The sequence below is a fragment of the Peromyscus leucopus genome, chromosome 13, assembly GCF_004664715.2.
Source record: "Peromyscus leucopus breed LL Stock chromosome 13, UCI_PerLeu_2.1, whole genome shotgun sequence".
NCBI classification, from domain to species: domain Eukaryota; kingdom Metazoa; phylum Chordata; class Mammalia; order Rodentia; family Cricetidae; genus Peromyscus; species Peromyscus leucopus.
Window position 1 is genome coordinate 8,602,703 of NC_051074.1, and position 17,967 is coordinate 8,620,669.

At 49.7% G+C, this 17,967-nt stretch overlaps 1 protein-coding gene across 1 annotated transcript in view; it reads left to right on the top strand.

Moving 5' to 3' along the window:
• The window catches only part of Twist2 (twist family bHLH transcription factor 2), a 57,117-nt gene extending 39,743 nt beyond the window's left edge, over positions 1–17,374 (top strand). Inside the window, exon 2 of the mRNA XM_028880340.2 lies at positions 16,729–17,374. The gene's annotated coding sequence lies outside the window, so the exon portion shown is untranslated. The remainder of the gene's footprint in view (positions 1–16,728) is intronic.
• The last annotated feature ends 593 nt before the right edge of the window (positions 17,375–17,967 follow it).

Genomic DNA, 17,967 nt, shown 5'->3' on the forward strand with positions numbered 1-17,967 from the left:
GCTTCTGGGCTCTCTTCTGGTTGTCAGGGTGTGAGGTGTCTGGGAGACTCTGTCCTAATGTGGTGAACATTTGGTCAGTGGGACAATGACTATGAGATGGAGAATGAGGGGATGGGCAGGGAAGGGGAAATAGGGATGCGAGGTGGGAAGAGGTGAGTGTTTGTGCTCCGATGCCAGAAAGAACAGTCACACAGAAATCCTTAGTGCTGTTTCTACAGCCTCACCCCATCTTAGGGAGGTTTCTATTGCTGTGAAGAGACATCTTGACTGGCAACTCTTATAAAGGAAAACATGTAATTGGGGCTTCCTTACAGTTTCAGAGGTTTAGTCCATTATCATCATTTGGGGAAGCAAGGCGTCATGCAGGCAGATATGGTGCTGGAGAGGTAACTGAGAGTTCTACATCTTGATCTGCAGATAGCAGGAAGTGAACTGTATTCCACACTGGGCGTAGCCTGAGCATATTAGACCTCAAAGTCCACCCCCACAGTAACACACCTCCTCCAACAAGGCCACACCTCCTAATAGTACCACTTTCTATAGGCCAAGCATTCAAACACGTGAGTCTATGGGGGCCATACTTATTCAAACTATCAAAACCCCGCTACCACAGCAGTGACCAAAGAAGGCAGAGAGAAAGCTGGCATGTGCTATTATTGCCCTGGAAGGCTTGGAATGGAGCAAATATGTTGAATATTTCAGAATATGCTTGAACATAGCTGTCTAGTCTAAGGACAGAGTGTCAGAAACATGAGAAATTTAGCACAAGGCTAATCCATTCAAGCTACCTATAATTTTCTTGCATGGACAAAGGAGGCCTGTTCATCAAACCCTGGGACTCTCAACAATGACCATAGCTCTCCAAACAGAACAAGCCTCCTGAAGTCGCACGAGCGACACCAACATCATTTTGGATGAGCACAGGTGGCCCGTCCCATGAGGATGGAGAGAACACAGAGCGCCTCCCAGCCCAGCTGTACCTGCTTCCTGCTCTTCCACTCTTCCCTAGCATCTTGATGAAGCAGGGGTGAGGCCTGAAGAGTCCCACACCATCGCAACACACACAGGGCACTGTTAGCAGGCCAAGAACCAATGACTAGAGAGGTCATAGACCACTGGGGAGAACCTACCACCATTATTCTGCTAAGGAGACATCATATCAAACCCACTTTTAATGACTTATTGCTTTACACATAGGTTAGTGCATCCCTCAACCCTCATCAGAGAAGCTTCTTACTGTAGTAGATGGTTATTAACACAGAGAACCAATCGAAGTGCAGAGAATTAAGAGGCAGTGGAGTTCTCAGCCCTAAGTGAGACATCTGTGTCACACCCCATCCTCTCAAGGCTTGTGGATCATTGTGGGAGGGGGGGTGGGAGACGGAAGATTGTAAGAGCCAGGGGCGGTAGATGGTGCTGAGGAAACTCTGTTTCCAGATACAACAGGACAGTTCACTCATTTACCGCAGTTGAGACAGGACAAGACCTGCACAGACTCAAGTCAAACAAAACTCCCAGCACGGAGAGGTGAGTGGACATGAAGCCACTTCCCTTACTGAGGACATATTGGCAGTTGATAGGGACTGATAGGGTCTTTTTTTTTTTTTAAAGGTGTGGCCTGTGGCAGGTTGACCAGGCTCAAGGATAACCACAAATCCAAGACTATTTAGGCAACACAGATTAGACTCAATGAGCTTTTGCTCTGTTTTATTTTTAAGACATAATGCTGGGTGGATAGGGAAAGGGGGAGCGTGTGGGAGGAGCTTGGGGAAGGTGTGAATATGACCAAAACACAACATATAAAATTTGAAGAAAAAAAACTGGTTTAAAACTAAGGAAAAATTAAAAAGAAAAGATTAACGAACATAAATGTCACTGTACCATCTTTCTGGGATTTTTTGTCTGTATTATCACATAACTTTCGCGAATGTTTTTAATAATTATGAGTTTTATTAGGGCTCATTAAGTGTCCTTCTGCCACACCTCCTTTAACACCTGCCCCCCCCCCCATGATTCAGCCATATGAGTTTGCAGGAGTAAAACCTTGACATTTGGCAGTGGTTACTCTAAGTCAGTGGTCCTCAGCCTTCCTTCCTCATTCTGGGACCCTTTTACTACAGTTCCTCAGGCTGTGATGACCTCCAACCATAAAATTATTTCATTTCTATTTCATAAGTGTAATTTTGCTACTGTTATGAATCATAATGTAAATATCTGATATGCAGGATATGTGTTACACAACCCCAAAGAGGTCGAGACCCACAGGTTGAGAACCACCTTTTAAGTTACTTTGACCGTACTTCAAATTCTGTCTACAAATTACTTTTTCTGTTTTATATAGACCTGTGTTTGAAACTTAGCACTTGTAGATTCCATGGAACACCCACAAATTAAATTTCTTCTTCTGACTCCTTGGACCCCCTGATGTTGGGTGGGGCCATGTGACTGGTTCCAACCAACGAGCCTTGGGAGGAAGTGGTACCGGTATTTCCTGGCTAAAGCATGGGAGAGCTGGAGTGTGTCACTCTGATGGCTCTTGCTGCCCTAAGTTCCTGAAAATGACTCATGGTGAATCCATAAGATGTTGGAGTCCCCCCTGAGCCCCACCCTGACTGTGTAGATAGAGCGGAGCCCTGCCAACCCCAATAAGCCAGAATTGGAAGAATGCGGCTCTAAGCCTCCAGATTCAGGGCCTTGTTTGTTGTTGCGGTGAGGCCTAATGCATGCTGACAGAAAGGCATTGCTTCGAGGGAAGGCAATCCCAGAATGTCTTGTCTTTCACGTCCTCCTGAAAAATCTTCCGTCGGTACGCTCGCTTTGTGAGGTGCATGTCCTCCAGGAGAGCAGAATAAAGTGAGCTGTTTAAAATCCACGCCCCAGGAGCTCAGCTGTGGAAGGCACTGCTCACTATAGTTTTAGCAAATTATAAAACTCTGCCAGGGTTCGGCCAGGACTTTATGTGAGTGCTGGACGTGGCTCTCGGGGATCAGATTTCCTTAAAGTCACACAGATTAGAAGGCTGAAAAGCTTCAGTTGTCTTGCACTTTCCATAAGCATTATTTCAAGTTTTTATCTGTGGTTCAGATTTATTACCTTATTTTCAGAGTCCTGCCTCGGGTGAGGGTTTTGTTGATTTTTTTTCCCCTCTTGGTTTACTTTTATCCTTTTTATTTGATTGCAGGGCAGTGTTTTGTTTAAAGTGAATTCAACCTGAATTCTTTAAAGCCGCACAGGACATCTGCATCACGTCTATTTACTGACCAAGCTTGATTAAAGAGAACCTGGGAGGGAAGGTGGATTTTTGGATCAAGGCCTTGAAGTAGATGGCTGAACTCGCTTATAAAATTGACATTAAAACCATTTTGCATATTCATGGGGTCTGTCTTGGCAAAAGAATCGGCTATGGGATGTTAAGATGGAGTTTAGCTCTTAATTAAAAGCTTTTAATGGGCAGTTGGGATAGGGTTGGTTCTGACATAGAGCATCAGCCCTGGTTTTATCAGAAAGTTTGTAGCAAACATTTGGACTCTGCAGGTAGTGCCTCAGCTCTGTCGGTTCCAAGGTCTGGTTTGATATTTCAGGCCCTGAGCTTTGCTAGAATTCTGGTAAAAGTCATCTCAGGCTTCCAAACTTAGGAATATTGTCTGTCTCAATAAGAAAAAGAATGCAAGGACATGTTTGTGGATCTAAGAGTCCCATAAATGACTTCCCAGGCCAAGTCCATTGGAGACAAAGAAACTGGAGGTCGGGGGCTGGAGAGATGGCTCAGAGGTTAAGAGCACTGCTTGCTCTTCCAAAGGTCCTGAGTTCAATTCCCAGCAACCACATGGTGGCTCACAACCATCTGTAATGAGATCCGGTGCCCTCTTCTGGCCTGTGGGGATATGTACAGACAGAACAATGTATACATAATAAATAAATAAATCTTTAAAAAAAAAAAGAAAAAGAAAGAAAGAAAGAAACTGGAGGTATTCTAACACATGAAGTGTCTGTTCATGCTCTTCCAACATCCAATCCCTCCTTGGGCATGTCCACACACTGCACCGTCCACGCTGCAGTTGGCTCCCGTGCTGGGGGATCCTTCTCCTAGCAGCAGACCTGTGGATGTCCCTGGAGTCCCAGAGGGGCAGAAAGAGGAGAGATGTGGAAGCCAGCCAAGAAGAGGCACTGGGTCTGACTGGTTGACTCAGATCCCTGTATTCACACTGACATCCTGGTGGTGAACTAGTCAGGACCATGTGAGTTTAAAATCCCTGCCCTAACCCATGAACTCAGTAAATAACAACTAGAGTAAACCTGAGGTGCAAGTTGCCCTTTTCAGAGAAGAAATGTGTGTGTGTGTGTGTCACACGCGTGCGCGCCATGCATATGTATGCAAGTCTATATGTGTGCATGTGTGAGTGTGTGTATGTAAATGTGTGTCTACATGTGTGTGCACATATACGTGTGTGTGCATGCATGTGTGTTACACATGCCTTTACACATGGTGTTTCATATATATGTGTGCACACATGCAACACACATTTATATATATATTTATACATACATGTACATATTGCCTATAAACAAATTCTAGCAATCTAGGATTGGAAACATTTGCAAGTGATTTTGTCTGTCCTGAGCATGTATAGACCTTTCACTAAACCAGGCAGCATTAACAGCCACATACACAGCACTTACATCATAGTAGGGGTTCTATGCCATCAAGGGGTGATGTAAAGTCTATGGCATGCTCTGTTTTTTTCTTCAAGGCATAGAAACTTCTTTTTACAAGTCTACAGGAGGATGTGTGTATTCTGAAAACACTGTTCCATTTCTTGTGAGGGACTTAAGTGACCACAAATGTTGGTATTCTCTGGGGGTCCTGGGATACCTAGGGATGATTCTATGTGTCAAGCATGTGTGGTACCAAGGCACGAAAGTCCTATGGCTTATTCTTTCACGGACAACCTCTCCCTCTCAGTCCCTCCTTTCTGGGCCTAGAGCAGAATGCTATGCTTGTTTTGTGGCCAATGTTTGCTACTGAGTGATGGCTTTCAGAGAAAATTCTGCTGTCACTCAGACAGCTGTGGTCTGTTATATCACCTGGGAGGAATAGGTACCTAATATCCCAGAGAAGCCAGTGTATGTGACCTGGGGGCAGCACTCTTCCTCCGTGGGCTGGTGGCCTCATTTGTTAATAACTGCTCTGGAACTCATGGGTCTGGTACAGAACTCTTAACCTGCAGGGAGCACCAACCATGTGCCAGGTGTCTTCTCCTTGCCTGCTGGAAGGGTTGCATTGCCCACTTTATAAATGAGGCAAGGAGTGCACAGAGAGACACACCAGCCTGTCCCTGAGGTACCTGGCCTGTAGGAGTAGAGAGAGGTTTACATGGAAGTGACCCCAACTCAGCCTGTGCCTCCACAGACGCCCCAGGGAGGGCGACCCCACCCCTATGCATACCATCAAGTAAGATGCATGAAGGAAATGCTGTAGGGGTGAAGTCAACCCTCAGTGCAGGTGGACATCCTGGGCAAAAGCCTATGTGGTCTCCTCATGGATCAGGGAGGCAAGACCACCAAGGATGTCATTTGCCGGGTCAGTAGGCTACCTGTCACTCTTGTGACCTTATCTGCAGTTTTTGAGGAATGATCACCCAGAAAGCCATACCCACAGAGCCAGGTAGGTGCTCCAGGATCTGACACTAAGGACATACGGTGTATTGCTTGCTGCTAGCAAGTACATGTTCTAGAAACCAGGACGTTCTGCATCCCATAGTCCATAATTGGTTCCCATGGAGGTGTTCTTCTCTAGAAATAGTATCAGAGATGTGTACATATGTGTTACCATGTCACTTTCTACTTATGAAAAGAAATCATTGTTTAGGAAAATACAGAACAAAAAACACTTGGAAAGCAAAATAAATGTGTGAAACTTATTTCAACAGCTCACCACTTATAAATGTGGGGTTTTAATTCAGGAATATTAATTTAAAATTTTAGCAATTATGAACGTATTTCTGGACCTCTCTACTTCACACGAGTGGTCTGAGGTGGCAGGGCGTCTGCCCCGGGAAATCATCGCAGAGTCCTTTCCCGATTCTCCTGACTCAGTGTCTCTGAGCACTGCGCGAAGATTGCTGGATCACCTGCTTCCACCTCCCTGCTCTTTACCCCTCCACTCGGTTAATGGGGCTGTGCACTGACCCGCAGAACCTTACGTTAAAATGCGGCCCCCTAACACCTGCTTGGTGAGAACGCTACGTGCCTTCAGCCAAATGAAGTATGAGGCCTGACATACAAAAAGGACCAACTGGTCCACTGCCAGGGTCTGGCTACATTCTCCTTTGCTCCCTGCCTATAGAGACTATTCTAAGTCATCTCCCCTTCTCTGCTCCTCCCCTCCACCTCTTACAGTCCAGCCTTTGGTCCTCCTTTATCTTGTACTGCTGGCCCAGTCCTCTAACCCACCTTACCTCCTACAAGGATGCTCATTACCAGACCCTTCTCTCAGCTTGCTCTGTGAATTCCATCCTAGGCAGGAAGCATAAGCTGCAGAATTGGACCCCAGAGGCCCAGGTTTGAATCCTAGCACAGTAAGTTATCCAGCTTTCATATGGATGATTTTATTTCTCTCTCTTCTAAGGACCTGCTTTGGAAGCTGAGCTACTCCTGGGTCTGTGCGAGGTAATTAATGTGGCTTCCGTGACTACCCAATAGCCCTGTTGGGTCTGTGTCCCCAATCTTCTGGTCCATTGAGGGATCCCTCATCATTGGGGTGCATCTCTTCTGACCAGCCTTAGCTCCACAATGCAGATCCCATATGTCTGCAACACTCATCCCTGTCTCCATGTTGTCACATAGGGTCCCACGTGTCTCTGGCTCCTCCCCGAAGTGACACTGGCCCACCCCAGATCCGCACCCTCACCTGCTTGGCTGGACCTCATTTCTCCTTCCGGGCCCTTCTTGCCCTGTTCCCAGATAGTGCTGAGGCTTCTCAAGAACTTGCACTGCTTTGTTGGAACTGTTTGTGTTTGGAGTGCATATTGACCGTACTTCATACCACAGCGCTGCAGTCCTGAGTGGCTTACATGACCACTTCGTTAGGACACTTATGGCATGTTTGCTGTCATGATTTGATGTACTGTCTGTCCCCAAAGTGAGCAGTGAGCTGGTTCAGGGCAGTCCCAGCTGCGGTCATTTCTGCATGCTGCATGCATGCAGGCATCCTTCAGATTCCGTTGAGCTGGTGCTGTTGTAGGGTGAGCAGGTGTTCCTTGGCTCCATCTGAATGCATTTGCTAAGTTAACACCCCAGCATTTGTGCTTACATGTCAGGCACCTTGCATGTGAAATAGTGTTCCCAGCCAAGACTTGAGTTCTGGCTGCCCATCTGTGTCCTGCGTTCTCTCTGTCTCTGAGATGACAATGTTTGACTAGATGGTCCCTGAAGGAGCCTCTGTCACCACCAGACTGGGATGGGGCAGTTTTTCATTCTCCTTTGTCTCCCATGGGCTTTCTGTGGGAGCTGATTCAGTGACATCTGAGGAAGTCATAAGTCACTGGTGAAATAGTTCCTGGATATGGAAGCCGTGGGGCTTGGAAAGGGGTCAACTCCTCTCTGGTGATCTGGCTCATTGTGGCTCTGAGGCTGAGGAATGTCCCTTGCAGCCTCTCAGTGGCCTATGAGGAAGAAAAGTCAGGTGTCACTGAGCAGGAGACTGCCAGTAAAACGGGGACGTGGCAGCTCCCACCAGACGGACAAAGGGACAGGGTTAGCTCCTGGGAAGTGGGGTCATCAGTAGGTGGAGGGTAGAGAATGATCCTGCAGTGGCGGCGCTGGGTGAAGGCAAACCTCACCTTTCTCTGGTTGTTTTTGGACCATGCGTTTGGAGCATTCCCAAAAGTCAGCCTGGAGTCCCCGAAGGGGAGGGCCAATGAGAAAGTGAGTGGAAATGAGAACAAGGAATGAGGGAGGGGGTTCCCTTTGTCACACATGACAAGCCCAAGACGTACACATGTGTGAATCATGGTGCTAGAGAGAGGCAGAGGCGGGAAGACCGTTCTGGCCATCTTTGCCCGCCTCCACCCTAGTCCTTTCCACAAATGGCTCACCTGTGTGGGTTCAAAAGTGCCAGGATATTGTCACCCAGAGACAGCCGGAGAACACAGAGGCTTCGCCCTCATGGGTGCACTGGGGTCACCCTTCCCAAGGGTGACCAGAATCAGAGCAGCAGGTCTCAAAGCAGCACATACAGTTCTGAGCCCCACCCTGAACCTGGGAGGGCTGTGGAGAACACCATCCCCCTCTGGGATTCTGGGCACTTCACGCAGGCAGGAGGAGATGGAATATCATCCACGGGACATTACAGGGAGGTAGAGAAGCCTGATGCCCTAGTGAGTTAAAGGACCCCTTCTGTTACCAGGACAGCTCCCCATCCCTGCTCTGGCTTCCTTTGTAGAGCTCAGTGGCTAGCGTCACAGCCTCCTCATTGTCTGATGAGATACACAGCCAAGCTCTGGCCCAGCTCTCTAGAAACAGGGTCCAGAAGCCCACAAAGGAGACCACACAGTCACTGCTTCAGGTAGGCGAGCGCTACAATAGGCCTTTGAAGGGTAGGACCCTCCTGTGAGGGGCCCGGGCACAGCCACCCAGAGGAAACTGTAAAAACAAATGAATCCCAGGAGGCCCATTGCTTTGCAATTTTCATTTGCCTCAGAGAAAGAACAGCCTGTCTCTGTCCCTCCTCCACGGCCCCACTGACATCCTTCATCCCATAGAAGTGCCCCCCACCCCCATCTTCAGACTCCTCAGGAAGGTCTTGTTCAGCCACTGTTCCATTTCAGAAGCTCGTTCAGTCTGCTGGTGGGCCAGGTTTTTGAGGCCGGTCTTAGGGCTCTGTGCTTTGCCTGTATGACCTCGCCACCACCCAAGTCACCCAGAGGGTGCTCAGAGACATGAGTGGGCAGACATATTGTCTGGGAGGGAGAGGCCCAACTGTTACACACCCAACATTTATCCTGTAGGTCTCCACTGGCCACTCCCACCCAGCACCTAGCACCTAGCACCCAGTTTCTAGTACCCAGCACCCAGGAAGGGGGCTGGATCGTTACTCCTAACTTGCCAGAGCCCTAGGACTCCAGGTTAAGCTGGCTTGTGACTCTGGCGAGGCGGCCTCTTTGTCTACAGTTCTGCATTATCTCTGACCTGACCTGCCTTACTCTGAGCCGAGCTGGCTGCGAGGATCTGGAATGGAAGAAGATTCTGCCTGCAGAAGCAAAACATGTTGCTTCCTCCCTGGCTGTGCACATGCGTTTGTCAAAAAGACAGCTTCCTGGGGGAGGCAGTGACAGGGGTGAGTGTGTGTGGAGCTGGGGGCTGGCAGCAGGCCGGAGGCTGCCCAGAGCTGGTCCCCCTCAGAGGCCCAGCACTCTCCTTGAAGTTCCTACCGGTGGGAAATGAAGCCTTGCAGCTAGGTGAGGTGACTCGGTGCTTATCTCCAACATCTTGGTGCATGCCTTTTCAGATGGGTGACCACTGAGGGTGGCCAGCGGTGTCCACTGCATGGTCCACATGAGGCTGTCCTGAGAAACCCATGGCCTATACATCTAGGATCCTTGAGACTGGCTGGCACAACCTCAGGATGGGGCGCCACAGTGGGGCCAGTCCCAGATATACCCACACTCTTACTTTGGCCACTACTCTAGCCTTCTGTGTGACGTGGGCTATCTCAGTCTAACTGTATGACACGGGCTGTCTCAGTCTAACTGTGTGAAGTGGGCTGTCTCAGGCTAACCTGTGTGATGTGGGCTGTCTCAGGTTAACTGTGTGACATGGGCTATCTCAGTCTCAGTTCACCTCTGAACAGGGCCGGGCTGCTTCTGGATGTGAATAGCCAAACTGTGCCTGCTCAAAAGCAGCCTAGAAGAGCTGGGAACTTCTGTCTTTGCAGGGGTGGGTCTGAGATCCCAAGCGACAGCTGAGGGGCTCCTGGGTCACTCAACTCACACTCTGAGTAGCAGAATCCAAACCCAGGCAGCTCACTATGATATAATGTGCCAGTCTGGGTCCTGCGGCTGCTTGGTGGGGTGGGCAGGTGCCTCCCGCCCAGGACTCCTTCTGCTTCTCTGTCAAGGTGGGAAAGGCACTCTGACTACCAGCTTTGAGGAGGCACACATGCCAGCACAGACTCCTGGTCTTGGAGCCTTGGGGGCCCCCTCAGGTGGTGGGGGATGGGGCTAGCTTGTAGGAGGGGTCAGCAGTGTCTTCTCTCAGCCTAGTAATGTCAGCCTGGTCTTCATCAACTGTCCTGTGGTAGGGGACGGCTGAGTTTTCTGCAGCTCCTTTTGGCTCCCTACAATATGGAGTATGAGGTCAGAAGACGGGATTTGTGTCCACTGCTCTGCCTCAAGCATGAAGCTGCCACTGGCACAGTCAAGCTTGTCTTTCCACCGTTACTCATGCTTCTACACGAGCTGTTCTCAGCCCACCCTGGTCCAGGCCTGCCGTCCTCCTGTGATAGGAAGCCACTGCTCACCAGGCATGGTGGGAGGCCCTGTTCTAGGCTCTGGGAGCTGCTAAGTCCTCTCTAGTCTCTTCACTGCATCCCTCTCTCGACCACTACTAAGTGCAAACCAGGTGCTGTTGGCAGGCGTCTTGATTACTGTTCTAGGGCTGTGATGAGACACCATGGCCAAGACAACTCTTAGAAGAAAGCATTGAACTGGGGACTTGTTGACAGTTTCATAGTCCGTGGTCACCGTGGTGGGAAGCAGACTGGCATGGCATTGGAGCAGTAGCTGAGAGCTTTACATCCTGATCCACAAGCAGTAGGCAGAAAGGGAGAGGAAGAGAGAGAGAGAGCGAGAGCGAGAGAGAGAGAGAGAGAGAGAGAGAGAGAGAGAGAGAAAGAGAGACTGGATCTGGCATGAGTTTTTGAAACATCAAAGCCCACCCCTAGTGACACATGTTCTCCAACAAAGGCCACACCTCCTAATCCTTCCCAAACAGTTCCACCAAGGAGGAGGGGAGGCACTAAAGGTCAAATATAGGAATCATTCTCATTCAAATTACCACAGCTGGTGTAGGACCCCAGCTAGGGAAGAGATAGCCTCCTCCCCTCCAGACTTTCACCATCATGGCAACATGGCCAGCCTGAGCACTGACAGGAAATGTCCCCATGACCCTCAGAGCTCCCACACAGTAGAGCCGATCATTACTCCTGCTTAGTGTCTTTGCCCAGAGAAGGTGAACCACATCCCCAAGGCCTCTCCACTCTTGGGTAGATGCTGGGGTTTAGCCCAGGGTCTGGCTGTAGAGCTGACACCCTATCTTGATGAAGGTACTTCCACTGCTCCCCCTTCCTCAGGTCCCATGGCTTGTATTCATTCTGAATTACAGAATTTAACATTTTTGGTCATTTGGAATTGATTCTTAAAAACACCACTGAGGCCGACACTTGTAATCCCAGCATTTGGAAGACTGAGGTAGGAGGAGCCACGTGCTGAGACCCTACCTCCAACATTAACCAAAGCAACAAAAGCCCAACCTGGTTTGCTGGTGTCTGGGGTTTTTCATTCAGATTCGCGGGTGAGTGTTTCTCCCTCTGGTTCTTGTACCATTGCACTGGTGTCTGGCTCTGTTGCTGTTTTGTGGCAGGGAGGCTGTAACTGAATGACTACAGAGTGTAGATGGGAAATCTCCATGCTATCAACCAAAAATGGCTCTAAAATAAACAGGCATGAATTTAAAAAAAAAAAAAAAAAAAAAAAAAAGCCAGGAAATGTACCCTCTTGCTTACATTCTGAAATTGTTGAAGTCACAAAAGTAGCAGCTACTGTCCTTTGGCGTCTGTCAAATCCACTGTGAACCAGGGTTAACTGTTCACATGGGTCCGTACAGACCTTTGGTAGGTGGTCATTTAGCTGGCAGTTAGCCCTGGGTCCACCCTGCTTTCCTGAGGTTTTCAGTTTGGTAGATAGAGTTTTGTAGCAATTAAGAGACTGACCTTCTGGGAGTGGCGGCTCACACTTGTAATCCCAGGATCTGGGATGCAGGAAGCTTGCAAATTTCAGGGCAGCCCGGGCAACGCTATAATGGGGATGGGCGGCGCACAGATGGACCACCCACCCCGAGCACCTGCTCACGGCATTTCCTGCTGCCACCTCTCAAAGACACAATCAGTGTTACCAGCTCAGCACCCACAGGTACCCCAACCCAAGAGGCAGCGCCAGAGCCTGTCAGTCTCCAGCCCAGCCCACAACGGCTCTACAGCTCCCCCCTCTCCCCACCTTCCATTTAGCAGTGGAGGTACATGTACTGTCTCTTGTCACACTTGTGGGGACAGAAGCTGGACACCAAGCAGGTTCCCGTCGATCCCATAGCCGAGACTTCCAGCCTCCCTAGTGCCTTCCTTTTCCTGTCCAGACAGAACTAGAATCGTTGTCAGGTAGGGGACACAGGAGGAAAGCCACTGTGAGTCTGGCTGGCCGGGTTCCTTTTTGGGTCCGAATTCCCATAGGTTTCTTCTTGGTCTCGGAATCCAGAAGTTTCTCTGTGGCCTGGTTCAGTTTTCCTTCCAGACCCAAGTCCCCCTTTAATCTGAAGACTTTGCTATTTGTTGGCTGAGAGGATATTCCTGATCTCTCTCCTCAATGGCTGACACCTGACTCCAGGACAGAGAGGCTCCCCAGCTGTGTCAGACCTCAGGACTTGCTCCTCGACATCTACTTTCCTATTCATTACCTCCTTGATTAAAATCACTTCACCCCTAAGCTTTCTGGGGCTTCCGAGAGTCTTTTTTGATAGTTTCCAACCTGCTCTTTCTCTTTCGGAGCAGACCACCTCCCTCCCTGGGGCCACTTAGCAGGCGCTCCTCATGGAAGCCCCCACATGCATGATGTGTCGTCTTCGGTAGTTTCTTAGACTGACGATGTTGTTTGCTTTCTCTCTCCAGCCACCCGTTGGTGGTTGTTGTGGGCAGTTCGGAAGTTGTGTCCAGATGCATCCAGGATGGGAAGAGCCCCAGCTGGAAGACAGGGCTCTCTAGATGCCCAAACAGCCCCCAAGTGGGATGAGCAATGGGACCCGTGTGGGCTGATGGCACCCCAGCTTCTACCCAGCCGGCCACTTCCCCAGCCTCTGTGGAACGGGAATCAGGAGTTGAGAGGGTCACTGCTTTAGGGACAGCAGGGTGTCGTGTGGGAGATGGAAGCAAGGCCACAGGAGCAGACTGGCAGGGACTGAGCCATCTAAGCAAACTAGAAGACCTCGAGGTCCAGCGGAGCCAAAAGTTCTCATTCTAGGGTCAAAGGGGTCAGTTAACCTTAACCCTGGATTTCCTTGTGTTGTAGATGATGGCCACACCCATGGTTGTGGTCACTTCCTCTTCCACTTCTTGGGGCACCATGTGAGAAATCCAGATGTGTTGTGTGCATATGTGTGTATATGCATGCATGTGTGTGTTTATTCCTGTGCATGTACATATGTATGTGTGCATATGTGTATTTGTGTGCTTATGCATGTGTGTGCATGTGAGTATACATGTGTGCGTACATGCATGTGTATGTATGCATGTGTGTATACATGTGTATGCATGTGTGTGTGCATATGTGTATGCATGCATGCATGTGTGTGTGTGTGCATGTGATGTGCACATGCACACAGTGTGCTCTTTCTGACAGTCCAGCTAAGCCTCCATTGCAGCAGCATCTGGCTGTGCTTTCCTTGAGACAGTTTTCAGTGTCTAGTTTATATACGTGTTTCTTCCGCTGTCAGACTCTCTGATTCATCTCAGCCTTTTTGGCGACCAGGGTCGTTCCTTGCACACGTCAGACACTCAATACACGCTGGGAGGTGATGGGTGTGCGTGTGGAAGGAAGAAAGAGCGGGGGAGAGAGAGGGAGGATGGAAGAGCAGCCATGGACAGACAGACACTCCACAGCCAGCACCGCGTGCCTTCCTTTGGCCAGCACGAGGTACGAGGTGATCTGTTTCGGGGGACCACTGAGCTCTCAGTCCATCTGCGGCAGCTCTGCAGCCAGCTCGGGCCACGCAGAGCCAGCCGGAGTGAGCCACAGGAGGCCCAGGCACGGGGCCGGGTAGCCCTTCAGTGGCGAGGCCATCTTGAGCCCAGATGTTTTACATTTGCCCGCGTCTGCAGACGTGTGGGGTCAAGGCGACATCAGGGGGTTAGGCGGGGAGGCTCTCAGTCAAGAAGACTGATGAACCTGCCGCTTGCCTCTGCCTGAGCCCCGGGCTCCTGCGGCAGATGAAGCCAACCCCAAAACCTGCCCTGTCGGGACAGCCCCGGCCACTCTGTGCTTTCCGTGGACTATCCTGTGCTTCCCCTGGCGGGCCGGCTCGGCTCGGATATCAAAAGCTGTTTAATTATTTCCTCCCACTGAGGAAGGCTTCCATTTAGCTCCCTCCCCCACCCCCCATTAATTATCTAATTATAACCACATTCTCCAATAGAGCAGCCTTTGACTCTCTGCCCGGGACCACTTAAAAAGGCTTAAATATTTGGAGTACTCTGAACTTGAAAAAAGGAGGTGGAAGGAAGGAAGAGGGAGCAAGCAAGGCATCCGTGTGTGTGTGTGTGTGTGTGTGTGTGTGTGTGTGTGTGTGTGTGTGTGTGTATGTCTGTGTGTGCCTGTGTGTGTCTGTGTGTGTCTATGTCTGTGTGTGCCTGTGTGTGTGTGTGCCCAATTTTAGGGAAAATTTTAGACTTTCTAGATTGTTATCATGGTTCCAGAAGGGGAAAGCATTCGGGAGCATAGAAAAGCCCCTCACAGAGTTCAGGCCTTGGGCAGAGTATGGCTGGATGTCTGAGAGGCTTGCACACCAGCAGGCGTGGCAGTGTGGCGGCTGCCCTGGAGGACGGCTCAGACCTGGCCGTCCCCACCTTAGCGGCTTCATCGCCCACCTGGATGATGGTGTGGGATCATCCTTACTTTCCACGTGTTTCCTCCTCACACCGTGGACCACGTGGCACCAACGCGACCCTGGATAAATGGCCAGCCCCTCATTCTGACCAGCGTCTGTCTCCCCACACATCAGTGAGCTCCAGGTGGGCACACGTGAGTGGCAGAGACCTGTTGTCAAAACCGCCAGAGTCCTCAAGGACTTTCCATCCTCCGCACAGGTGCCCTTCCCCAGAGAACCGTCACTCTGTCCTGTCGCCTGTCTACGCTCCCTCCCTCCCAGGCAGTTGGCTCCAGGTCAGCCTTCCCTAAGGGAGGATGGGCTGTTTCTGCACAGAGCACCCAGTGTGTTTCAGGCGTGTGTGTGCATATATGTGTGCACATGTATGTCCATATGTGTGTGTATGTATGTATGTGTAAGTGTATTGCTTCACAGGTCATGGGTGTGTGGCATGGGACTACAGCCTCTCTCTATGAACGTGACATTTGACCTGCTGTCCATATCTGAATGCTACAGGAAGTGGCACCAGCAGAGGCTGTGCTAGGTGACACCAGGCACACCAGAGGCTCCCACACCTTGAGGTCATGAGCTGCGCTAGCGTCGGGTCTCATTGGCTCCATCCTCACTGGCCCACATGACTTAAAACTCAGTTGTATGACCTTGTGGTCATGGGAAAGTATATCTCAGTGACAGCTGAAGGAGTGAGAAACCAACACAGTAGACACTACACTCCTTACTGTGCACGTCACACATGCCCACTCTACACATACTAAGCAACATCACGCATACTTTTACACATATCGCACACCACACATACACTATATACACATGTCACATGCCACCCACACACCATACACACATATCACATACCACACACACTAGATACATACATCACATACTATACATATACTATATACGTATGTCACATACTACACATACACTATATACACACATCACATACCACACACAACACATGCACTATACACACACCACACACACATATACTATACACACACATCACACACCACACATACTAAGCATACAGTATACACACACATATCACACACCATACATACACTATATACACACATCACATACCACCCACATATCCACACATCACATACCACACACAACACATACATTATACATACATATCATACACCATACACACTATATACACAACACACATACATACACTATACACACACATCACACACCACACACACTATACACATATCACACACCACACATACAGGACACACACACACACACACACACACACACACATACACACACAAATTTCTCCACACATCCTGTACACATATGTATGTCCCACACCATGCACAAAGGCATGTAAATGAGCTCTGGGCCTATGCAGATATTGAAGCTATGGTGCTGTAGGGGTCTGTTGATACTTTAGGGGAAAGGATTGAAATACTGATACGATTTTTCTAGATGTTAACGCAACTTCTTGGGAACCTATCATTATTTCCGAAGCATAAATATGGGTTCCCAAGAATTTGCAGAGAGAACTCCGTCTGCCTTTGACAGCTGCCCACAGCTGTCTTCCTGCATCATCGCCCCATGGCTCTGGTCACCACCACTGACGCCCCGACTAGCGGAGAGCAGCCTTCCTGGGGCCTGGGAACTCCTGGGTCTGCCCTGTACCCGCTCAGCTTCTCGGGGGGAGAAGTCGGAAATTGGTACTAATGAGACAGATCCAGTTCTCCATCCCCACAGCCTCAGGGTCCCCCGGAGAAAGGCCACACTTCCCCAAATGCCAAGTGCTGCCACATCTCACCATGTCTCCTTCTCTTTCAGACCCACCCGCATGCCTCGGCGTAAGTGGAACTGGATGCATCTGCGGCTCTGACTTTTGACACCTGGACAACCTCGTGGCCCCACATGCCCCCAGCGCCCGAGCTGAGAGTTCAGAGGGGACAGCAGACCTGGGTTCACATCCTTCTCAGAGATGCCCCATGGGATGGGCACCAGCCGTCCTGCCAGTGACTTCTGTGGCCTCATCTCCTTACCATTGGATCATTCTCCTGGGTTTTGGTTTGGGGGAATCTTTCTGGAAAGCTCTAGATTCAGAAGTGCATCTGTAAGGATATATTGGATTGTATTTCCCTCTAAGTGCCTTTTTTTAATGTATATTTTTAAATAAAACAGAAATGCATTCTTGTAGAACCTGTTTAAACTGGACCAAGGCTCTCAGAACAAGAACCCAAGACCCATCCCGCCCCAGACCTCCCGTGACTGTTTCGAGGAAGCCTGGAATTCTTGCCCGCACACTCCTGCTCTTTATTTCTCCATGGCCTGCTCAGCAAGCCATTTTTTTATATTCCCTGTTCAGTGTATATGTTGCTTGTTTGTTTATTTATTGAGATATTTTACCAGCTAAGTGACCGCCACGCGCTGTGTATTATGCTCCACACCCGGGAACAATAAAGAGCCCCGCACAGCCCTCTGCTGCCCCTCTGTTCTCATCTCTGTGCCTGGGAGCTGAGTGGGTTGCAGAAATGAATTGTCTTGTTGCTCTAAAGGGGACGAGAAAGGGCGAGAGGCATCCATTTGATTCTCCACGCATTGCTAGTTGTAGACATGTCTAGAAGCCAGCAAGGTCAATGTGCGTTAACGCCAGTGTCGGCAGACCCGGGCCTAGGAACCAAAGTGTGTTGATTTCAGTCACTGTGACAGACAAACAAACAAACAAACAAACCAAAACAAAAATGGGAAACAACTTGAAAGACCAAATACCTGCTTTGGTTTACGGTTTCAGAAGTTTCGGTTTGTGGCGGACTGGCTGGCTCCATTGCTTTTGTGTCTGTGGCAAAGCTGTAAACTATGGTGGGAAGTGTGTGGTGGGAAACTGCCCATCTCACAGTGGTTGGTGGTCTGGAAGCAGAGGGGAGGGGGGGGGTCAGGAACCCACCTTCCTGGCCAAGTTCACAGCCAGGGAAACAGCAAAGTCTCCACACACTGCCTTTCCATGTGGCTTACAGAGTCTCCTTCCTGGGACAGCAGGAGTCTGCCAGGATACACATCCTTTGTCCTACC